This window comes from Lissotriton helveticus, chromosome 2_1 (genome assembly GCF_964261635.1).
Source record: "Lissotriton helveticus chromosome 2_1, aLisHel1.1, whole genome shotgun sequence".
NCBI lineage: Eukaryota > Metazoa > Chordata > Amphibia > Caudata > Salamandridae > Lissotriton > Lissotriton helveticus.
Window position 1 is genome coordinate 1159070862 of NC_136059.1, and position 25812 is coordinate 1159096673.

The following is a 25812-nucleotide window of genomic DNA, read 5'->3' on the forward strand; positions in this document are numbered from 1 at the left end:
CCCCTCTCAAATCCATACTCCATTCAGCAGTTCGCTTTATTTCAGGATCTAAACGAAGCGACCACATCATTCCTATCCTGTGTTCTCTTCGATGGCTTCCGATCGAGGCAAGATCTATTTACTAACTGCCTTCATTACCCACAAAGCCTTGCACACGTCCTCCCCTCTGGCGAATAAATTGAAATTGTTTGGAGGCTCAAGACCTTCTCGCAATGCGGAAAAGTTTCTGCTTGAACCCCCCTCCTTCAAAAGGGAATGATCGATGGCGCAGTCCTTCTCGGTTAATGCGGTGAGAATCTGGAACTCGCTTCCTCCATGCCACCTCCTCTAACTGGATCTTCAAAGCTGACTTCAAATCTCTTCTCTGCCAAAGTCACTCTCAGAACTAATACTTTCATTCTCAGGCCCCTCTAGGATATTCGCTCATCATTGTACATTTTTAATTGTTTCCTGTACATTCCTCACCCTTGCTTGCTGTGTTGATATTGTGTTTGTGCACCTTATCTTGTTTTGTCTCCTGTTTATTCTTGTAAAGTTCTATTGTGTAACACTTTTCTTATGTAATGTAACTGGTCCTATTGTTCAGCGCTCTGACACCTTCGGGTAATGTCCGACTCCGAGCTATATAAAAATGCACAAAATAAATAAAAATTAAAAAAATTAATGTGCTGGTTCATCCGACCCTCCCGTAAAAACCGGGAAATGTTTGTGTTTTAAGGGAAAATTTCGGGACAGTCCTTCAAAAACCAGGACAGTCCGGTCAAATCCGGGACGCCTGGGCACACTATTTATTGCTAGCAGATTAAAACGGAAACTAAAGGCACGCTAGAGCGCGGAACTCCTATCGGTTTCATTTCCAAGGCTGAAGATTCGTCATACGGATACGGTGCACTTTACTTACTGGGAGGTACCGCTGCAGCAAGGACCTACTAATCTCCTCTGCAAGACGCAGCGAACTGCAGATGTGAGGAGTGCCTGACCTCTACTAGACCACCGACCTACCACAGAAAACCTCAGACTCCGGTGAGCCTGTTGTCTTTTTACCTTCTCTGTGAGTATAGCATGCTCGTGTGTATGTTGACTTTCACACAGTTTCTGTTGAGGTTAACATATGAGGGATTTAATACTCGCGTTTTTGCACGTTTCACTCTCTTCGCCTCCTTTTGTGATTTTGAAAAAACACACTAGCTTCTCTGCCGCCTGCGCACTTTCGAAGTCTGTGCGCGTCCATGACCTGAACACCTGAGAACCGAGAACCAGTGTTGTGTAATATCTGGAATCCACCCAGAACCGTGCATCCACGATCCCAAGGGAATACGGCTCAAATTAAGCACACGGGATACCAGATCTTACACACAACCGGCAAAGAGTAGGTGACGTGCAGGAGTTTACAGGACAACGTGGAATGGGCCGTATAGAAAAGGCGTATCTCACTTTACAGTTGTTGATGGTCGAATTTGCATGACTGCTGGCCGAATTTATGTTATAATAAATTGCTATGCAGCATTAAGTGGCTAAATAACACGTGGGCTTATTTACAAGCCGCTTGCACTGCCGGCGAGTCACTTTTAATATGGGAAAATGTGACATACCGGCGGCGTAAGGGGCTTGTAAATAGGCCCAGTGGTTGCATAAATTAGCTATGATACTGCAGGTCAGGTGGTTTCTACATCTCATTAGTAACTTGAAATAGCCTTGAACGTTTGTAATTCACAAGAACATGGCACTGGTTATAAAAGTCTTAGGGGCAGATTTTGTAACATTTCACATTCCGCAGTGCTGCTCTGCACCACCAGTAGACATCAGAAATATACAATGGCACGAGGAGATCCAGGGAAATTGGGGGGATATTTACTAAGGTATCATGTAGCGCAGCAAGTCAGCTAGTGATAGGGAAAGGGCAGAACGTAAAAATATACAGCACAATCCTGTCTTTTCCCAGCGCTGCAGCACAATGTGCTGCCTGGCGACAACGCAAGCACCCTTGCGCCTAAGTGCAAGGGTGCCTGTGATTTAAATAGGACTCTTTTTGTGCAGGAAATGATACTTCCCCGCACAAAAACTATCCGGAGGCATTTTCCCCTTTCTATGTGTGCTGCAGAAAGCAGCACTCATAGAAAAGAGGAAACAACCAGGAGAAATACAGCTATTTCTCCTCATTACGCCTACCCTGGGAAGGCGCAGCATTCTGACGCATTTCCAGGACTTCCAGTATTGGTAAATCTGGGAATGATTCAGAATTTGTAGGTGGCTTTGCAAGGGCAGAGTAACGCAACGCAGCGATTTGCGCTGCGTTGCGTTACTTTGAATTTATCAAGCCACTCAGGGCCGTGCCAGGTGGCCTTGCGTGGCTTAATAAATCCTACTTAGTTTTGTGTTGCCCTTGCATCCCCTTGCATGGCGTCACAAAACCTACATAAATATGCCACAAAGTGCACACCGTACGCCCTCTGAAAAGGTAACACATCTAAACCCAATGGTCACGGGGCACCAAAGAAAAATACGGAAGACGTTTATATTCCGTATTTAGTATCCCTAGGTTGAAAGACCAGATTCAGTTTTTCTGGATGAGGCAGGTGCTTGCAGGTGAAGTGGGAGCTGATAGTTCTTTCACAATAGTAAAGATTGTCCTTTGAATATTGGACGCTCCATCAAACCTACTCTACTATTGTTCATTAGAGGTTGCCCAGAGTTGACCTAGCACTTACAAATATTTTTAATGCTGCTCATGTAATGTCGGGTCAGACCTGGCATGCCAAAACCATTCTAACAAATGTAAATGCTGCTCGATTTAACCAACAGGTCAGGCTAGGTGGAACAAGTGTTTACATATAATACTTTATTTAGGGATGGTGTGATCAAGTAACGGACATGATCTTGTTTCCCAGAGGAACACTTGTGATGTAGGGAGGGACCTAACTAGGGGGTCGATTAGGATCCGTCCGCCATCCTGTCTGGGGCAGGTACCGTCCGCCACAAGGGCGGAGGAATCGTGCCCCCAATTAGGATGCACCCGCCACAGTGGCGGGTGCATCCCGCATTTTTAACATTGCGGCGGATGGTGCTTAAAGCTAGGCGTTTCCAAGCACAACATGACAGGCACCGCACAGTGCCTGCCATGTTGTACTTGGAAATGCAGGGGGGTACCCCCCATGTGCACCTCCCACCCTCCCTTCACCCTGGGGGCCCGCAACGGGCCCCCAAAGCAAAGACCGTATGCCTTTCCATAGCGGCATTGCCGCCACCGAGAGGCATACCCCACTGCCCATCTTAATATGGCTGGCGGTGTCTGATAGACACCGCCACCATATTGGAGCTTTTCAGCCATGGTCGCAAGCCGACCGTGGCGGACGGTTTTTCGGACCGCTGCGGTCCGCCCCGCCATTGTAATGTGGCGGGGGGGAAATTGAGAGCGGACGGGCACGGATGGCGGATAGATCGCCACCTCCTGCATGGCGGTGGCGATCCGTCCGCCATCCTAATCGACCCCTCTGTTTCCTATATCAGTTTTGGTTCAGTTTACTAACAAAACTTTTTTGAGAAGGGTCTCAGTTTCACTCTGTAGGGTACAGTGATTGACTCGGTAATGCTGACAGGGTCAGTGCCGATTAGCGGATAGACAGTGATTGAATTGATAATATCCTGGAGAGTGAATACCACTTCAAACATACAGTCTGACCGCTGAGTGCCCTGGGGACCAATGGCAGTAGTCGAAGGATTTCAAAACTACTAAGCAAGTTGAGGGCTGTGATTGCAGGGGGGTCACTGGCCAAAAAATTGAATTCCCCAGCAATTATACCTATACTGGAAGAGAGAGAAGTGGAGCAAAGATCTGAAATGGGGTTACAAAACTAATGTTTTACTCAATGGAACAGTAAGCCATCAACAAAGTAGGAGCCTGATGTTTCAAAGGATTCTACATATGCTGAGTCTAGGGGGATATATATAACTACATACCACCCTAAGAATAGTAGTGGATGATATTCTTTGTTTATCAAACTTTGCACTTCAAGTTCTCTGAAAATAAGGGAAATCTGACATTGAATTCTTATCAATAGCAATTACTTGAATACCTAGCTATTTTCATTATGTGATTGTTTGGAAGTTCTGATAGCCCAGAGGGAAAATATTACAATAGAAGGAGCCAAATGCTTCCTTAGAAATGTGCCGGTAATCCTGAGGATATCTAAGTCTTCCTCCAGTAATGAGTAATAGACTCCACATGCATGTTTAGTTAAGGAGGATGTGTTGACCAGCAAAGACTTCACAGCATTGGGTGGATTAACTTTGGATGAATGAATGCTGGAGGCAGAATCCGTAGACAGTAATGCATCACAAGAGTAGTGGAGAAGCTGAGTCAAACAGACAGCATTCAGTTAGGTTCACACACCCAGGCTGTAGATGCACAGCAGTGGATATCGGCTACTCAAAAAAAGGAGAATGGACAGGATTGAGGGATCAACTGGATGGATGGAAGATCCAGCTATTCAAGGTAACAGGAAGAAAAGGAAGCCCCTGAATAGAATGGGATGGGAGAAAAGGAACGACGAAAATAGAATGCCAAAGGTCCAAAGTAAAGAAAGTCAAGATAAATAAAAAGACCAAACGGTGGGATAAGATCCTAGGTGAGAGAGGTTGCAGAAAGAGAACCAACAGTAAGAAAATACACAGTGATTAGAAGGAGGGTGCTGTGAGAGGCCCTCAGGTGACAGAAAGTATAGTGTATGTCATCCTCTAAAGCATGCAGCACTTTGTAAAAGAAAGAACAAGACAATCATCTACAGCTGCTCTTTGACTCCTCCTTCAAGTTGTACATGAGGCCGAAGGACTCTTCATGGATGGCACTCCTTGTTCAACCTTCATTTTCCAATCTGACATTGAAAGGATTAGCCTTCTGAACTTAGCTTTACTAGTTTGGTAACTGCCTTTAGAATGCAAATTCTTTCTATAAGATGTTTATGATGTCTTCGTCCTGATTCTAGGATGAAATCCCTATCCAGGCCTGGCATTATTTCATACCTGCTGTCTTCCTATTGTCTACTGGATCACCAAAGTATACCCAATACCTGGTTTTGTGCTTCCATTTGTTGTCACAAGGTCACTGTGTCCATTAACCCACCTATTCCATGTGTCTTCTCTTATCTCTAACATTCTTCCATTTTGTCCCTTTCTTCTTTTGTACCTGCCATCCCTGCAGGTAGCGCCTAATGCTTCCCATGTTCCTTGACAATGCCTGCTGTGTTCTCCATTGACCTTGTAGTCATAATATTCTCTGCCAGCGGGACGTATCCTGGCAGATGGCAGGAGGTCCTCTTTTTCCCCCCGGCACCTGCTGGACATTTGATTGGCACTATATAGCACAAGTTACTCTTCCCACCACGCAGGACATATCCTGGATGCTGAGGACTTCCTGTTCCTGAGGATATCGGGGGCATGAAGAGGGCCTCCATTTTCTCCACACCTGCTGCACATTTAATTGGCGCTAAATAGGTGACTCTTACCACCATGCAGGACATATCCAGGCAGCTGAGGACTTCTAGTCCCAGGATTCTCGGGGGCAGGCATAGGCCCTCCAATTTCACCACACCTGCTGCACATTTAATTGGCACTATATAGTGCAAGTGACTCGTCTTGCCATGTGGGCCGCGTCTGCGCGAAGCCTGCACCCACCATCGGCTGGAGTAGGCTAAGCTGAGCCACCCCTCTTTGATCTTCTATAAGATAGGTGTGGCTGCCTTCTTCCTGAAACCTGTTTCCTGCTTTTTACTGTGGCATTTATTTTGGTTCCTTAAATGGGGAAGTGAAAGGTGACCGAGGCTCTGTTCAAGCCTGCTAATTCTGCTCCCAGAACAACAATAGATGGCTTGTTGCAGAGAGCAGTTGGTGTTATCAACATGGAGATTGAGATGGCTGAATGCCGTATATCGCTTTCTTCACCACCTTCAGTCAAGTCAGTCTACCAACCTGGAGTCCACAAATGATGTTTCTGCTATTGATTTGAGCCTTGATGTGACTATTCAGCCTGGAGAAGCGGGCCAAAAGACTTGTCACTTAAATCCTTGTAACACACCCAGACTGAGCTATTGCAGGAGGGGAAACCCCAAGACCATCAACAAGGCGTAAAATCTAGACTCAAAGCAGGAAAAAGAAAGAGAGCTGAAGGTCTGGCAAACTCAAAGAGGCCGTGTCTATCAATCTCTTCCATTTGGTTGGAGGTAGGAACTGAAGACAAGGATAAATATTTGGGTATAATAGATGCCATATGCAATAACGTCCTAGAGCTATTAATCAACAAGCTCGACCCCTTATTGGTCCTTTCTGGGGAAGATTGAGCATGAAATATCTAAAATGAGCTACCTCTTGTCTGCACAGTCACCAGCAGCAGTACCAGCTGTGGTCTCACCTGTAGGGGCTGTGCAGTCTAACTCTCAGCCCCCCTCTTCAGTGCCCTCAACCCCTTTGAGTTTGGCAATATCACTTAGGGACGGGTACAGAAGCGACCATTAGGAAACGTCTCAAGACCACAGGATAGATCTCCAGTAGAGAGAGTGGGAGAGAGAAGCTCTTTCATTTATGGAAAACTTTCTCCCAGCTTACACTGGAGTGAACTCCCTATGTTGTGGTTTTGAAGAATGTACCACTCCTTAAGCCTTTGACAAAAGAAAACCACTCTGCTCTGAAAAAGAAAGTAATCCATTGGTTAAGGAAAAGCACTTGCTGGTTGATTGATTTTGCAAGTAAAATTCTAATGGTCTGAAGATCTCGCTGGGTACGCCCTGGAACAAAGGAAGTGAGTGGGGTCATTATTAATGTTAATTTCAAGTCACCCAACCAAGTCAACTCCCTATTAAGATCCTCTATAATTGGTACCAAGCACCTGGTGCTACACAGGTATTACCATTAGGATATTTTTATAGGCAGAAGATGCTTTCTTTAAGAACTGGGAAATGCAAGGAGTTCCACCTGAAGGCTGTGAATTCCTTATACAGCGTTGAGGTTCAGAACACTTTTGAAGCCCCCGAATCATTAGAGGATTTGGATTGACTTTCTACTAATTGTAGCCAAGAAGTAGAGGCCCCTGGTAGTATCGTCCCAATGGGGTAGGACAGGCAGGTTAGGCCCTCAGAGAGGGGCAATTCAATGTCCTTTATTGGTCCCGGTCCAGTTCGGAGTGGAAAGGGTCAGGAAGAAAGGCCGAGAATTGTGTCTTGGAACATTGCTGGTGTTTGTTCCAAACTTTTAAATCCAGATTGTCTCTCAGAAAACAACAATGCAGATATTGTACTATTACATGAGACTTGGGAGCTTGAGAACGTTAGTATAAATGGTTTCTATACTTTGTGCAAAGCTGCCACTCCCTCTCGTGCGGGTAGAGCCAAGGGAGGATTAGCTATTTTGTTCTCAGTAAAATTAATAGGCCTATCTACCAGACAAATCTATTTTAGGCCTAATTTCCAGCTGCTATGATTGCAGATTCCTTATTGTTTTGATGTTGTCTTGGTTAATCTGTACAACAACATTTTTGACTCATATGTGACTACTTTAATTGATGTCTTTGAGAGTGACTTAGTGAGTTTTCAAGTTAGCTATAATAAGGAGACACTAATAGTATGGGCGTGGTATTTCAACACGAAGCTGAGCGGGAAAAGAAATCCATCTTCTTGTGGCATGGAGATAATGGATGGGAAGGAGCTTACACATTTCCAGAACACCCCTTTTGGGAGTCCCTGACCAGATTAATGATTATTGGATCCCTGGTATTCACTAAAGAATACAAGGCGTTGGGAGCCCCTTTGCACCCCACATATAATGGTGCACTGAAGGGCAGTGAGATTGATTTTCCTATGGTGTCCCAGGATTTAGCTAAACTAGTATCAGATTACATTGTATATGCTTCCAGTATTCTTGACCACAACCTTTCTACCATAAATTTGGATCTTCACTTGTTAGGGGTCATGGGGCAGCAGGAGAGTCTGGCTCCTTTTCATTCATGCAATAAGAGCATTAAGATAAAAAGGGAGAGGACAGGGAAGTCTTTTCGGGCAAGCTTGTGGGTGAGACCAGATAAACTATATCAGTGCTTACCCTAGAGGAGGAGCCACCTAAGAACATCTCCAATGCTTTCAAGATTTTATGTACCACTGTGGACAAGGGGCTAGGGCAAACCAAAGCCCCCAAAAATCTGTCATCAATAGGCTGGTATAATCATGCCTGTACTTCGGCCCATAAGAAGTTAAAAACAGCCCTTTCCACCAAACTGAGAAACTATAAATCCACCTTGGAGGCTAGGAGATCTGAGTTAAGGGTGGGAGAGTGGGAGTTGGAAAGAGCCTCCAACTCAAAGGACTCCGCGCTGTTCTGGAAGGTGGTTAATCAGCCTTTTTTCTCTGGGTATGAGAAGCCTTCACTGGACACTGTTATTCCGGTGGATGTATGGGTGGATCACTATAATTGTATTTTTAATCCAGGTATTACGGAAAATATTTTAGATAATGAAGAGGTAGTTTACGGTAACCTGGAGTAGCATTCTAACCTTAGTGGCTCCATTTAAGTTAAGAATGTAATTGATGCCATTATCCAGAGTCCCGTGGGGAAAGCTCCTAGACCCGATGGAGTTCCTTTAGATCTTTTTAAGGATAACATTACACTTTGGGTGCTGATTTTTTTTTTTTTCAGAACAAAAGGTATTGGGTGCTGATTTTAGCAAATGTTTTTAAGCTTTTATTAGAGGGGAGACTATTTGGTCATGGAAGGAATATGTAGTTGTCCTCATTTTTAAGAAAGGGGACAGACACTCACCATGCTGTTACCACCCAATTTCTCTTCTTGACAGCTCCCTTAAAATACTGGGTAGAAATATAGCAGCTAAAGTGGAGGGCTGGTTAGAGGAAACCCAGGCTCTGTCTAAAGTCTAGTTTGGGTTTCTCCCGGGGTGGGCACAGTTAAGCGCATGCCTGAATCTCCAGGTGGTCAAGGGCAAGTGTGTGAAGGTGAGGAGAGGTTCCATTCACCTAGCGTTTATGTCATGTCAACAGAGCCAAGCTTTGGGGCATTATGCAAAGATGGGAATATATCAGGCTATACTTGGTTTGCTATGGTTTGCTACAGAGGATGCACTGGGATTGTTTGGTTAGGGTGAGGGATGAAACTGAGGGCTAACTCTCCCCTGCAATTAACACTTCTTTGGGGGTCCGGCAGAGGTGCGTGATGGCCCTTTACTATTTTTCATATACATTAATGATGTAGAGGTGTATTTGAGTAAAGCAGGGAAAGATGTGTTTATGGTGAAGTCCAGCACCCTCGCGATTTTATTGTACGCTGATGATGTAGTCTTAATCTCCAGAACCGCTAATAGATTACAACGCCTTTTAGATGCTTTTTATAGTTTTATTGGGGGGGGGGGCCTGATTGATCTTAAAACGAATTTCAGCAAATCATTTGCAATGAGCGTTGGACCATTTTATGTGGAAGGGCCAGAAACGTGTAGGGTCAAAACCTTTAACTACCTAGGCATTCCTCTGGATCATATTTTAAGCTGGCACAGACTTTTTAATAGCAGAGCACCTCAATGCCAAAGAGCTGTAGAGTCGGTCTTTACTTTAGCACGTCAGCTGGGCTTAAGCCGGTGAGTGAAATGATCAGTATCTACAAAGGTAAGTGTACAGCAGTAGCAACCTATGGTGCAGGTGTTTGGGGGCACAAGGGTGTGGGTCCACTGCAGGGGGTCGAGAATACATTTTTACGAAGGCTTCTGGCAGTCCCCTAATATACTCCCTGATTTATGTGTTATTCTGAGGTGGTTTTGTCCTCAATGGAGGACAAGATTACGCTAAACCCCCTGCTACTTTGGATTAGAATCTGAGGTAAATTGGGAGCCTCACTTTTAAAAGATGTATTGGAAGATTGTTTTTTCCATGATTATGCTCTGTCGATCCAGTGTATCACCTATATTAAAGAAGGATTTTTCAAACTTGGGTCTCCCAGAGCTATTTTTTAATCCATCAAATATCAAGCTTAATGTAATAGCTCAGGTGAAAGAGGTATTCAGGGTAACCTTCATCAGGCACATTTTGACAGACTTGGTAATAGTACCAATTACAATCTGATTAAAACATCACTGGGATGCAGGGGCGGTGGGTGACAGTTGAAAGTGGTGGGGCGCAAAGTGATTTGCATACAGCACCGTAGCGAGCGAGCGAAGCGAGCGAGCCGGAACCCCAAAAGGGGGGTTTGGGGCGATTTCCCCCCCAAGAATTTTTTTTAAAAAAAGAAGAAAAATCGTGCATTTTCAAGCAAATTTGAGAAAGCAGGAAGGTTAATAAAGCAATTGTGAAAGTGCAGTTATTACATTAATAGATGGCATAAAATAGGTAGCTGCTTATTCAGTATAACCACAGAGCTTCATACATTCCCTCCTATTACGCTCAAGTGCTGAATTCAGACTATAAGACTTTCATGAAAATCTCAGCTCTAAGAGTAGAAGAAGTTGCACAGCAGTTGGGAAACAGCCTTCACAAAGCATTAGGAAAATGAGAGGCAATTACTTGAAAGCAAACTGAAAGAAATGCATCAAGTAGTAACTTAAAGCAATGCATCCAGCAAAACAGTGCATGCAGTCAACCATACAAAAGTAAACTAAAGCAAGTGTGAACCTGTGAACTTCACTTCGAAAGCAGGGTGCTAGTCAACAGGCCAGTCACATACATTTAAACTGAAGAAGAGTACACTTCAGCATGCAGGCACCAACATAAAAGCACCAAGTAAGTCAAACAGTTTAATGAAAGAAAAATGAAAGCAATACATCCAGCAAACTAGACAGTGACTCAAAAAGTAAATTGAAGCAAGTGCACACTGAAAGGAATGCGCAGTCATAAGTCAGACATTCACATAAAAGCAACTTACCAAGACACCCAATCAATTACATGGGGAAAAACTTGAGCCAATGCACCCAGGAAACCAGACCAGCACAACAAAGCATCCCACCCCTGATTGGATGGCAGCTGTGCTCTTAGGGTCACCCCTCAGTTTTTTGGCAGGGTTGAGCACCCCCCAGTTGTATGCCCTGTGCGCCTGAAGGGGAGACAGGCAAAAGGGGTCATAATGGGACATCTGGCACAGCCACTTTGTAATCGAGGTCACCCACCCAGCTCAAGACTGAGTTACAGGCTTATCTCAAATCTTTAAACAACCACAAGGGTCTCCAGCTAGTTGGTTCTTGAGCCAAAAGAGTCCTCAGCTCACTGGGAGTCTTAACATCGCGCCTGAGATGACATGACAATGTCCCTTAATCCGGAGCAACTGTGGGGACTGGTCTGGGTCTGGAACTGACTTGGTACGAGCAGGATACAAAAAGTAATGGGTAGGTGGTAACCCACTTCAAGTGAAGGAGCTGTAAGGAACCTAAGCGCACTGGTGTTGATACCACTAACAGGGCAGCTCTGGCTTTCTCAGGGTGGGTGTCAGCTGTGTGATGAAACCAGCATGTGAAGCCGTTACCTCAAACAAACTAAAACCAATGCACTCATCAAGACAAGGAGTTACATGAAATCAAAAAGAAAACCACCACCAAGACAGGTAGTCACCTAAAGGCAAATTGAAGTGACTGCACACTATGGGAAGTGCACTTCACCAGCCAGCCTATTACACTAAAGGAAAATAAAAGCAATGCTCCCAGTAAACAAGACAACATAAATTGAAAATGTTTCCCCGCAGGACCAACAGTCACAAAAAGTAAAGAAACAGAACGAAGTCAGAGGCACTCCAGGAATCAAGGAGAGTGGTCTGGTGGACTGTTCATGAAGGCTGAACCTGGTTCCCCAGAACGAAATTCGGCAGCTCTGGCGTAGTGCCACATCCCCCAATGAACACCATACTATCCCACTGAGACACCCACACTGCCTTCAGCTACAACCCAGTTGTGCCCTGCTAGGCTGCTACATATACCTGGATGCGGCTCAATTCAAATTATGCACAAGAGTGATATGCTGCCTGGAAAAAAAGTACCTTCCTGGAAAAAGCAAACCCTCATATGGATGCAAGATTAAGTAAAGCATATGAAATGTAAGTAGAACAACATGGCTACCTTAACACTTTTATACTTATTATTCAGAAATCAAGAGAGTTTTTTACTGAAACTTTAAGCACCACTACAGATCCCTGGGGGGACAAGTATCACGGTGTATTGCTTATATCCTGTGAACCGTGAGCAGTATGGTTTAAAAAGACTACATTACTCAACACAGAGCCACTGCTTGTTTTTCTTTTTTTTTTCCTGTTTCATTATTCTATGTGTACCTTAAGTATAACAACATCTGTGCTGCTTTGCAGGAGAATCCAGACAGCTATCACTGCAGAGTCAAGGAAACAATGGGACACTTGGCTAATTTTTATATGTGATAGTATCTATGGCCCTGGGACAGAGACTAGAAAAGGCAATGGCAGATAATGATACTACTTAGCACGATCTGGTGAACTGGTGTGACCAGGAGAGAGCCTATTAAAGATGGCAATAAGCAACATCGGTGCAAGGCCATAGAGACGGGAGCGCCAGGACTGAGTTAGCAACAGATGGGACTATCAAGGCAGGAGTACCAAATCTATCGCTGTGAGAAAGAGCAGGACTGGTGTGCTGTGAACCATTCCTCGGAGCCACGGGTAGGAATTGAAAGGGTGAGAGAGCTTTGATGGTTGTGCGACTGCAAGCGCCCCCTCCCCTCCCGTGATAAACTCATGCGGCCTTAGGTAGGCATCGAACATATTGCTTACAGGAAGTATACAGATTAGGTACTGTATTTATGCATGTTTTAAATGCACATTCCACCTTGATATTTATCAGGTAGACCAATTAGGTTAACAAGGAGTGGTTAAAGGGATCTCACTTTGGTCCTGAAGAAAAGCCTAGGGGAAGGCTTGAAACATGTAGACCAGGGAGGAAACCACTCCTCATAGTGTACATTTCTCTTCTCCCCTTTTTAACAATACCAGCCACAGGAATTAATAAAGTGTAGGTTCCACATAGCCAGGTATTTTTAACACAATTTTTCTGACTCTTCCACTCTAACAATAACACATAGTATCACTTCACAAAAGTGCTCCCACGTCTTCGGCGGTCGCAGCACGCCCCGTCCCGCAGCGGGTGGGAAGAACCCTATGATGAAGTATGCCACCAAGGGACTTTTTGGTGGGGGGAGGTTTATTTTAAGAAAACTAATAATTTTCTTTGACAAATTTAAAGAAATCACTGGAAGGACAGTTTTTTTCCCATGAATGATGGGTGGACTTTTTGTTTTTTCTTCATTTCTAAAGGAGGCGGAGCCCACAACGTACCCAACCTCTTTCTTCCTCCCTTACTCTTTGTTGGAAATAGGGATTCTCAAGCTCCACGGAGCGCAGCCAGTCACTCTATAGAGCTGCCCATATTAAAGCTAAAGTGAGCATCTTGAACTTGTGCAGGAGCGGGATCTGGCTGACATATAGCGTCGAAGCAGGTACTCTGTTGTTACTTTAAACAAGGAAATAGTGAGAGTAAAGGTTCTGCTGCCCTTGCAAGAGTGGGAACAGCATGAGTTATCCAGAACGGAGCAGCCTCCAGTTCCTGCAGAAGGCATTTGAACCTTAAACAGAAGGTCTTACTGCATCGCCCGCAGTGTGGGGCACCGAGCTGGGCAGTCAATACCCTGCACTACTACTGAGAATGAAGAAGAACCTGGATGTTACCGTAAAAAGCCTTACCATTGTGAAAACATATTGAGAATCTGTATATTTTATGTTCCTATATTCCTAGGAAGTGTCATGTTAACCACATATGTAGTGATTAATGTATTAACTAATAATCAAAAATAGCTGTTGCCTTCTATTTGTTTGAGGCTTCTTATGATATTGAGTTGTTTGCTAGACTTTTACAGCCTTAGCAGAGCAGGAAGCCACAGAGCTCAGTATTGCACTTTGCACATTTTCAAACCTGGCAAGGGAAGAGGTATTTTGAGAATAATGAGGCCAGTATTGTACATATAACTTCCCCTCATGACCATTCTGTGCTCCCTTGAGGCGAAGATTAGGACACGAGCACATTAGTCAAGTTTTTGCTGAGTGTTAACACCTTATGTAACCTGGCCACATTGCATTCAGAGAAATTGTGTATATCTACTAGGTTGATTTTACATTAAATTTAGCTCTCTCAACTCGCCGTTTTCTAGCAAGAACCAGGGTCACTTGAAAAAACAAATGCCTTTTAAGTTTTGCTTTGCTTCTTGCTGTGTTGCATTATCCGCTACTTGGACTTTAGGCTGCCAACGTGCTGTGTTTTTACTTTTAACACCAATTTCCATACCAGGATAACGTGCAATTAATTGTCTTGCAGGCCAGAGGCACGCATCACAGGGACGAGGAACATTCACACACCACAAGGAGAAGAGCTGCGCAACCGTCATATAAAACATGTTTGAATGTTTAATAAAGGTGGCAAAGCGAACTTTAATAAAAGACAACACATAAATAAGCGAGCCAAATGAAGGTGGCACATGCTAAACATTGTCAAAATGTAATGAGATTTCTTGCAATTATTTACATGATTTTCATTTATTTACATGATTAATAAAAAATATTCTACCACGGCAGTATTTGCAGCACGAGTTTAAGGCATATTTACAACGCATCTTTCATAAAGTATTTCACAAGATGCCCAATGAGAATCGCTCGCATCAAGCATGTATTTATAGCCTTAGACATTTGAAAATTAATTAATCTACGTTTGATGGCGAACTACAACAGCGTTACTGCCTGCAGCATTATTTCACAAACAAAATAAGCACCATTTAAAGACTATCATGAAAACTCGTTAATGTTGCACAGCTTATATATCCCCTTCTATAACGGTCAACATATCTAAGTAGCATTGTCTTCCATTAGAACGGCAAATGCAAATGAAATCTGTGAAAGAGTTTCAAATGTCAATAAGACAACTGTTTACTATGAACAACGTTCTTTCTTCTAAGCCATCTGTAAACAAGTTTTAAATTAACAATGTGCGGATATCGGAACAAATCATGGAACAGTTGGACTTTTCCTTAAAACAAAGTGACGGCTTGCTTTGAACATTCGTTTCTTTTAATCGGAATTTCAGATTTAAAGGCATTAATACGATCTTGTAGGCTTGCCAACCACTAGCGTAGAAGTGTTTGTGAAATCAAACTGAGCAAAATTGTCCTGAGGGCAGAAGAAGGTCTTTAGGAGTAGACACCCGCAATCCTGCAACACATGACCGCAACACAAACCTTAACCTACGAGGCTTCACTGTGGACTCGGAGCGACAACTGTCGTGGCTCGGGGGGAGGGGGGAGGTGTCTCGCAGGGTTGGGGGCCTGGGGGGAGCTTTAAAATAACAAATCCTACCTGACCAGGTCCGTGCCGCCTCGGGTCCGTTGGCTCTGAGTCCTGAGACGAATGCCGGGCCACCCCCACGCGCGGCATCCAATGGGATGCTGCGCCGGTGGACCAGCCAATCTGATTGGCTAAGGTGGCACATTTGCTGCTCGCCCTGTCGCCCTTAGGAAACCCGGGCTGTGGCAGGCGAGCAGCACGGTGAAGCACCCCTGGGTCCCGCTGGGGAACTTACAGTGCGCATGCTTGAGAAAGTTGCCAACTTTCTCAAGCATGTGCACTGTAAGTTCCCCAGCGGGACTGCGCACACTGGTCTGCTGCAGCCTGAGTGTGTGGACTGTCACTCAAGCTGCAGCAGGCCACACCCCCTGCGCAATGTATTTTATTTGGAGATACGGCCGGCGGCCGCGCCATGGTGGCTCCTGGGGCTACGCCCCTTCGCCCCAATGGACGCACCGCTACTAGATCACAGGAGATATAGAGGAACAATACTGGAAAAGGGGGAGTCAAAGAAAGCTGGCAGGGCCAAGGTCAAATAATCTTTATTCGGCTACTGAAAAACCATAAAACAGTTCACAATTGAGAATAACGAGTTTAAAAAGAGATTTAAAACAAAGCTTTAAAATAAGTCACAGCCCCATGCAAAAGCAGCCACATTCTGTGTACATAATTCATTACAATGTGCCACACCTATTTCTAAATCTCATCACTCAACGAACAAAGTTGACCACTGCAATACAATAATCCAAATTACAACGTTTTTGCAATAGGATAAATGCCTCCCTGTGGGATCTAATCTTAGATAACGTAAGATTGGAGTTAAAAAGCACTTCCAGGAATGGGAAGATAAATGACAGAAAAGTGTAACATGTACAGTGCTTTGTTTAGAGGGATTATCGCAGTGACTACATGTCAATATTGGGTTATAATCGATATTCCTGAGAAAAGGCCACTAGTAAGTGTAATGAGTTCGAACTAAACCTAAAATAAAAATGTATGTTAGATGACATTCACATCCCAGTAGTAGCGGTGCGTCCATTGGGGCGAAGGGGCGTAGCCCCAGCAGCCACCATGGCGCGGCCGCCGGCCGTATCTCCAAATAAAATACATTGCGCAGGGGGTGTGGCCTGCTGCAGCTTGAGTGACAGTCCACACACTCAGGCTGCAGCAGACCAGTGTGCGCAGTCCCGCTGGGGAACTTACAGTGCACATGCTTGAGAAAGTTGGCAACTTTCTCAAGCATGCGCACTGTAAGTTCCCCAGCGGGACCCAGGGGTGCTTCACCGTGCTGCTCGCCTGCCACAGCCCGGGTTTCCTAAGGGCGACAGGGCGAGCAGCAAATGTGCCACCTTAGCCAATCAGATTGGCTGGTCCACCGGCGCAGCATCCCATTGGATGCCGCGCGTGGGGGTGGCCCGGCATTCGTCTCAGGACTCAGAGCCAACGGACCCGAGGCGGCATGGACCTGGTCAGGTAGGATTTGTTATTTTAAAGCTCCCCCCAGGCCCCCAACCCTGCGAGACACCTCCCCCCTCCCCCCGAGCCACGACTGTTGTCGCTCCGAGTCCACAGTGAAGCCTCGTAGGTTAAGGTTTGTGTTGCGGTCATGTGTTGCAGGATTGCGGGTGTCTACTCCTAAAGACCTTCTTCTGCCCTCAGGACAATTTTGCTCAGTTTGATTTCACAAACACTTCTACGCTAGTGGTTGGCAAGCCTACAAGATCGTATTAATGCCTTTAAATCTGAAATTCCGATTAAAAGAAACGAATGTTCAAAGCAAGCCGTCACTTTGTTTTAAGGAAAAGTCCAACTGTTCCATGATTTGTTCCGATATCCGCACATTGTTAATTTAAAACTTGTTTACAGATGGCTTAGAAGAAAGAACGTTGTTCATAGTAAACAGTTGTCTTATTGACATTTGAAACTCTTTCACAGATTTCATTTGCATTTGCCGTTCTAATGGAAGACAATGCTACTTAGATATGTTGACCGTTATAGAAGGGGATATATAAGCTGTGCAACATTAACGAGTTTTCATGATAGTCTTTAAATGGTGCTTATTTTGTTTGTGAAATAATGCTGCAGGCAGTAACGCTGTTGTAGTTCGCCATCAAACGTAGATTAATTAATTTTCAAATGTCTAAGGCTATAAATACATGCTTGATGCGAGCGATTCTCATTGGGCATCTTGTGAAATACTTTATGAAAGATGCGTTGTAAATATGCCTTAAACTCGTGCTGCAAATACTGCCGTGGTAGAATATTTTTTATTAATCATGTAAATAAATGAAAATCATGTAAATAATTGCAAGAAATCTCATTACATTTTGACAATGTTTAGCATGTGCCACCTTCATTTGGCTCGCTTATTTATGTGTTGTCTTTTATTAAAGTTCGCTTTGCCACCTTTATTAAACATTCAAACATGTTTTATATGACGGTTGCGCAGCTCTTCTCCTTGTGGTGTGTGAATGTTCCTCGTCCCTGTGATGCGTGCCTCTGGCCTGCAAGACAATTAATTGCACGTTATCCTGGTATGGAAATTGGTGTTAAAAGTAAAAACACAGCACGTTGGCAGCCTAAAGTCCAAGTAGCGGATAATGCAACACAGCAAGAAGCAAAGCAAAACTTAAAAGGCATTTGTTTTTTCAAGTGACCCTGGTTCTTGCTAGAAAACGGCGAGTTGAGAGAGCTAAATTTAATGTAAAATCAACCTAGTAGATATACACAATTTCTCTGAATGCAATGTGGCCAGGTTACATAAGGTGTTAACACTCAGCAAAAACTTGACTAATGTGCTCGTGTCCTAATCTTCGCCTCAAGGGAGCACAGAATGGTCATGAGGGGAAGTTATATGTACAATACTGGCCTCATTATTCTCAAAATACCTCTTCCCTTGCCAGGTTTGAAAATGTGCAAAGTGCAATACTGAGCTCTGTGGCTTCCTGCTCTGCTAAGGCTGTAAAAGTCTAGCAAACAACTCAATATCATAAGAAGCCTCAAACAAATAGAAGGCAACAGCTATTTTTGATTATTAGTTAATACATTAATCACTACATATGTGGTTAACATGACACTTCCTAGGAATATAGGAACATAAAATATACATATTCTCAATATGTTTTCACAATGGTGAGGCTTTTTACGGTAACATCCAGGTTCTTCTTCATTCTCAGTAGTAGTGCAGGGTATTGACTGCCCAGCTCGGTGCCCCACACTGCGGGCGATGCAGTGAGACCTTCTGTTTAAGGTTCAAATGCCTTCTGCAGGAACTGGAGGCTGCTCCGTTCTGGATAACTCATGCTGTTCCCACTCTTGCAAGGGCAGCAGAACCTTTACTCTCACTATTTCCTTGTTTAAAGTAACAACAGAGTACCTGCTTCGACGCTATATGTCAGCCAGATCCCGCTCCTGCACAAGTTCAAGATGCTCACTTTAGCTTTAATATGGGCAGCTCTATAGAGTGACTGGCTGCGCTCCGTGGAGCTTGAGAATCCCTATTTCCAACAAAGAGTAAGGGAGGAAGAAAGAGGTTGGGTACGTTGTGGGCTCCGCCTCCTTTAGAAATGAAGAAAAAACAAAAAGTCCACCCATCATTCATGGGAAAAAAACTGTCCTTCCAGTGATTTCTTTAAATTTGTCAAAGAAAATTATTAGTTTTCTTAAAATAAACCTCCCCCCACCAAAAAGTCCCTTGGTGGCATACTTCATCATAGGGTTCTTCCCACCCGCTGCGGGACGGGGCGTGCTGCGACCGCCGAAGACGTGGGAGCACTTTTGTGAAGTGATACTATGTGTTATTGTTAGAGTGGAAGAGTCAGAAAAATTGTGTTAAAAATACCTGGCTATGTGGAACCTACACTTTATTAATTCCTGTGGCTGGTATTGTTAAAAAGGGGAGAAGAGAAATGTACACTATGAGGAGTGGTTTCCTCCCTGGTCTACATGTTTCAAGCCTTCCCCTAGGCTTTTCTTCAGGACCAAAGTGAGATCCCTTTAACCACTCCTTGTTAACCTAATTGGTCTACCTGATAAATATCAAGGTGGAATGTGCATTTAAAACATGCATAAATACAGTACCTAATCTGTATACTTCCTGTAAGCAATATGTTCGATGCCTACCTAAGGCCGCATGAGTTTATCACGGGAGGGGAGGGGGCGCTTGCAGTCGCACAACCATCAAAGCTCTCTCACCCTTTCAATTCCTACCCGTGGCTCCGAGGAATGGTTCACAGCACACCAGTCCTGCTCTTTCTCACAGCGATAGATTTGGTACTCCTGCCTTGATAGTCCCATCTGTTGCTAACTCAGTCCTGGCGCTCCCGTCTCTATGGCCTTGCACCGATGTTGCTTATTGCCATCTTTAATAGGCTCTCTCCTGGTCACACCAGTTCACCAGATCGTGCTAAGTAGTATCATTATCTGCCATTGCCTTTTCTAGTCTCTGTCCCAGGGCCATAGATACTATCACATATAAAAATTAGCCAAGTGTCCCATTGTTTCCTTGACTCTGCAGTGATAGCTGTCTGGATTCTCCTGCAAAGCAGCACAGATGTTGTTATACTTAAGGTACACATAGAATAATGAAACAGGAAAAAAAAAAGAAAAACAAGCAGTGGCTCTGTGTTGAGTAATGTAGTCTTTTTAAACCATACTGCTCACGGTTCACAGGATATAAGCAATACACCGTGATACTTGTCCCCCCAGGGATCTGTAGTGGTGCTTAAAGTTTCAGTAAAAAACTCTCTTGATTTCTGAATAATAAGTATAAAAGTGTTAAGGTAGCCATGTTGTTCTACTTACATTTCATATGCTTTACTTAATCTTGCATCCATATGAGGGTTTGCTTTTTCCAGGAAGGTACTTTTTTTCCAGGCAGCATATCACTCTTGTGCATAATTTGAATTGAGCCGCATCCAGGTATATGTAGCAGCCTAGCAGGGCACAACTGGGTTGTAGCTGAAGGCAGTGTGGGTGTCTCAGTGGGATAGTATGGTGTTCATTGGGGGATGTGGCACTACGCCAGAGCTGCCGAATTTCGTTCTGGGGAACCAGGTTCAGCCTTCATGAACAGTCCACCAGACCACTCTCCTTGATTCCTGGAGTGCCTCTGACTTCGTTCTGTTTCTTTACTTTTTGTGACTGTTGGTCCTGCGGGGAAACATTTTCAATTTATGTTGTCTTGTTTACTGGGAGCATTGCTTTTATTTTCCTTTAGTGTAATAGGCTGGCTGGTGAAGTGCACTTCCCATAGTGTGCAGTCACTTCAATTTGCCTTTAGGTGACTACCTGTCTTGGTGGTGGTTTTCTTTTTGATTTCATGTAACTCCTTGTCTTGATGAGTGCATTGGTTTTAGTTTGTTTGAGGTAACGGCTTCACATGCTGGTTTCATCACACAGCTGACACCCACCCTGAGAAAGCCAGAGCTGCCCTGTTAGTGGTATCAACACCAGTGCGCTTAGGTTCCTTACAGCTCCTTCACTTGAAGTGGGTTACCACCTACCCATTACTTTTTGTATCCTGCTCGTACCAAGTCAGTTCCAGACCCAGACCAGTCCCCACAGTTGCTCCGGATTAAGGGACATTGTCATGTCATCTCAGGCGCGATGTTAAGACTCCCAGTGAGCTGAGGACTCTTTTGGCTCAAGAACCAACTAGCTGGAGACCCTTGTGGTTGTTTAAAGATTTGAGATAAGCCTGTAACTCAGTCTTGAGCTGGGTGGGTGACCTCGATTACAAAGTGGCTGTGCCAGATGTCCCATTATGACCCCTTTTGCCTGTCTCCCCTTCAGGCGCACAGGGCATACAACTGGGGGGTGCTCAACCCTGCCAAAAAACTGAGGGGTGACCCTAAGAGCACAGCTGCCATCCAATCAGGGGTGGGATGCTTTGTTGTGCTGGTCTGGTTTCCTGGGTGCATTGGCTCAAGTTTTTCCCCATGTAATTGATTGGGTGTCTTGGTAAGTTGCTTTTATGTGAATGTCTGACTTATGACTGCGCATTCCTTTCAGTGTGCACTTGCTTCAATTTACTTTTTGAGTCACTGTCTAGTTTGCTGGATGTATTGCTTTCATTTTTCTTTCATGAAACTGTTTGACTTACTTGGTGCTTTTATGTTGGTGCCTGCATGCTGAAGTGTACTCTTCTTCAGTTTAAATGTATGTGACTGGCCTGTTGACTAGCACCCTGCTTTCGAAGTGAAGTTCACAGGTTCACACTTGCTTTAGTTTACTTTTGTATGGTTGACTGCATGCACTGTTTTGCTGGATGCATTGCTTTAAGTTACTACTTGATGCATTTCTTTCAGTTTGCTTTCAAGTAATTGCCTCTCATTTTCCTAATGCTTTGTGAAGGCTGTTTCCCAACTGCTGTGCAACTTCTTCTACTCTTAGAGCTGAGATTTTCATGAAAGTCTTATAGTCTGAATTCAGCACTTGAGCGTAATAGGAGGGAATGTATGAAGCTCTGTGGTTATACTGAATAAGCAGCTACCTATTTTATGCCATCTATTAATGTAATAACTGCACTTTCACAATTGCTTTATTAACCTTCCTGCTTTCTCAAATTTGCTTGAAAATGCACGATTTTTCTTCTTTTTTAAAAAAAAATTCTTGGGGGGGAAATCGCCCCAAACCCCCCTTTTGGGGTTCCGGCTCGCTCGCTTCGCTCGCTCGCTACGGTGCTGTATGCAAATCACTTTGCGCCCCACCACTTTCAACTGTCACCCACCGCCCCTGCTCTCTGTGCAGAAATGTTGCATTCCCTATCCTGCTCTGGACCAGTGTCCCCCACTCAAGAGACCCTAGCCTAGTACACGGTTCACACACCTGTGAACTTGATCTATTTCCTTTTCCATGTCATTGTCTTTCAGCAGTGGCCCATGCAGGTAAGAGCGGAGGGGGTGTGTGAGGGGTATTTAGACAGACGAGGGAAAATTAATTATTTATTTAAATTCCCCTTGTGGTCATCTGTCGAATCCCCCCTAACCCAGCCCCGCCGCTCATACCTGCACAGGCCCCTGCTGTTGTCTTTCTGTCACACACCAGTGCTCCCCGTCCTACACCTGGTGACCCTTGCGTATTAGCTCTTTACACCACCCTTCCATTATGATTGACCTAATCATGTAGCATTAGCTTTTATTCAGTGACGCAAAGTCCAAGTGAGAATTATCAAGCCACGCAAGGCCACCTTGTGTGGCTCTGCACAGCTTGATAAATCTAGAGTAATGCAAGGCAGAGCAAATCGCTGCCTTGCGTTACTCTGCCCCCAGGAGGGGTTCCATGGGTGGAACATGGTTGTTTCCCATACATCCACCTATGAATTTTTGGCGCATTCCCTTATTTACCATCAGAGATAAACCTTGGATTGCGTCAAAATGCTAACCCTCCCTAAGCGAGGCGTAGCGAGGAGAAATATATTTATTTCTCCTTGTTTTTTTCTCTTTCTATGTGTGCTAAATTTTGCAGGATACATAAAAACAGGAAAATGCCTCTCAGGATTGGTTTAGTATTAGAAGGTGTCCCTTAATGCACAAAAACAATCCTGCCTACAGCACCGGCATCTTTGCACCATGACGCAAGGATGCCTGCATTGGGTCTAGGCAGCCAAAAGTGCACCAGTGCTAGGAAAGAACAAGAATATGCTGTATTATGGTAAATACAGTAAATTCCTGCCCTTTAGCTTTCACGCAGCGTAGCACAGCGTGGTGGTTTGCTGCGCTGCGCTGTCCTGTGAAAGAATTATTAATCTGGGCCGAGGTTTTGATTCATAGAATCGAGATCTGCTGATACTTTTTTCGTATATTTCTATATGTACCTTTGGGGTTTTGGGAATGACAATAAATTTGAAAATCTATTACGTGGTGTGCATGAATCATGTACTAAGTAAATATGTATAACACTGGAGACCACCATGCATGCCCACTGTGTTGTTAGTAGACATGATAACGGCACATTGATTAATGTGCTATGGATGCTTTGAAGCTTGGGGGGGTCCCTCATGTACAACACACTGTGGTGTCTTTGTGTCCCTAACATGCTTGTTGTAGGAGTGTTATGCTATTAATGAAAGCAACGTCACTTTTTATATCGAATGACAGAACATCTCATTATTTTTGCAACCATTTGCATCCACATAGAAATCCCTTTGTTGTACATGCTTTATGGGCTAAAACTCAATCAGCCAGCCTTAAGAAGTGCCCCTAAGCTGTTAAGTGAGTGGCATACCTTTGACTCCTTCTTGGATTCCTGAATTGCACTTTTACCCTCGTTCACTCAGGCGGAGGACCATATCATTAATTGCATGTACTGTAAGCCTGCTGTGGGGATTTCCAGCCAGTTTATCGTTTTGGACAGATGCTGGTAAACAGGAAATGTATTTATGAACTCAGAAGCCAGCCACACATATTCATGTGCCTCGACTGTTTGTTTGTCTCCTAGTTCACCGGCTTTTATGCCTGTGAGTCCACTTAGGTTTTAGATGCTTGTGCAAGGTTCCTTGCACCCTGGTGAACTGGGCAGCAGTTCATAAAGGTTAATCAGAGCGAGCAGTTAGTTATTCTGTATTTTATAAAATGCCAGTACCTTTGATCGCCAGTATTAAATACATAGGAGGTTTGTCATTCCGTTATCCTCCTACTTTCAAATTGTCTGCGTAGCTTGTGAAGTCTGTGAATCCTTAATTTCGATGGTAGAATATTAATGGTACTTAATATGAAAGTCATATTATCATGGGTACGATAATATCGATGTTTTGAATTTCGATGGTAAGTGTATAATTTTTCAATTTATAACAACCATATTGAATTTTTTAAAGGGCTACTACTTTAATATTTCGGTTATAATATAGTTCTTGGGTGTCTTTTAATATAATGGTGAATTATTGTTTTATAATATTCTTTAACTGTTTTTAACTGTAGTTGTAATGTTTTTGGGATTGCTTGGGTTTATAGGGATTTTCCTTTTGTAGAGCTTTAAAATATTATTTTAAATGTATTTTTGTTTATTAAAAATATTGTATTTTGTATTACATTTTTAATTAGATGTAAAAACTATTTTCTAAGTCACCTTTTCCAGGTTGTTGGATTTTATAGGAATGTTGAGTGAGTAGTGTATTTAAATTAGTTTTTAGGTCTCGTCCTATTAATCGCGCAAGCGATAATAGGACAAGAGTATAGAGGCTCATCCCAGCTCTGAAACCATCGCGGATTACGTCGAGTGCATGTGCACATGCACGCGCTTTTTACCATTTGCTCCCCGAGCCGCCTGCCTCCGAGAGCTTCACTTCAAAGGCATCGGCTCCCCCGCCCCCTGCTTCACACTTTTCACGGCTGCCAGGCCGTGTCTCGCATTTCTCCTCCCCCCCCTAATTATTCACCCCTGCTGTTGCTGCCCACGGCCTCCCCACAGCAATGCCAAGAGCTTGTTTGATGAGCTGTTCTCTATAATTTCTACAGTAAACCCTCATAAACGTTTACAGTGATCTCTGATAAATCTAATCTATTTCAGTTATTATATCCTGTTTTATTAATTATCGACGTCAACTCCAGAGCGTCAGTAGTCTCTGGTTGTGCCTTTCAGAACATTGGCACACCCTGTACCTTACATCAGAAACGTTAGCAGCCTTGACCTGCACCTTTAAGCATATGTAGCTGCATTTGCTATAGCCGAACATAAGGTAGCTTATATATACTGGCTACGCTCTTAGCATTCCATTTTTCTTCCGGAGCTGATCCCAGCCACACAGCACCAGTCTGCAAGGAGGCACTCATTGCCCCGCAGGTAATTACTCTAGTACGGAGCGCTTGCTTTGCTTCGCGTCAATCATTAGAGCAGTTTATCTTTAGTTACACTGCTGTGTTCTTTGTTTTCACAGAACAACGTCATTATCAGCAGCTGAATTTCACGGCCATTGCCGGGCGTTTGACATGCTTTTACCAAATCGTGTGCCCAGATAAGAGTGCTATTTTAATCACTTTCAGCAACGTAGGATTAGTCACGCCGCACTAGTCTGCGAGAAGGCACTCCTTGCCCCGTAGGTAACTATGTGAGCACGCAGCGCTTGCCATGCGTTGAGGATTAGAGCAGTTTGTTTGTTGTTCAATTACACTGCCGTGTTCTTTACCTCCACAGAACGACGGCACTATTAACGGCTTATTTTCATGGTTATTGACGGGCCGTCCTCGCGCCATCACGAAATTCTGTACCCTGACAGGATTGTTATCTTAATTACCACACAGGCACACGTGGCGTCAGTACCTTAACTACCAGGTACCTTAGATGTAACTACTTTGGAGTGTTGGGCTGTTTATCGGCATTTGCTTTTCACGCTTATTGCTAGGCATTCAGTATTTTGTTTATAGTTCTCTAATTTTTTTCTACCCCTATTTAGTGCACGCACCTGTGCAAATCAAAAATAACGCAACACTCTACTGC

General features: G+C 44.1%; 1 protein-coding gene across 2 annotated transcripts in view; it reads left to right on the plus strand.

Moving 5' to 3' along the window:
• The first annotated feature begins 411 nt into the window (after positions 1 to 411).
• Positions 412 to 25812, plus strand: part of LOC144818516 (programmed cell death 1 ligand 2-like) — a 432156-nt gene continuing 406755 nt past the window's right edge. The window contains exon 1 of one of the 2 annotated variants that reach the window (XM_078676009.1): positions 412 to 1051. The gene's annotated coding sequence lies outside the window, so the exon portion shown is untranslated. The remainder of the gene's footprint in view (positions 1052 to 25812) is intronic. The other variant, XM_078676007.1, reaches the window with a different exon arrangement.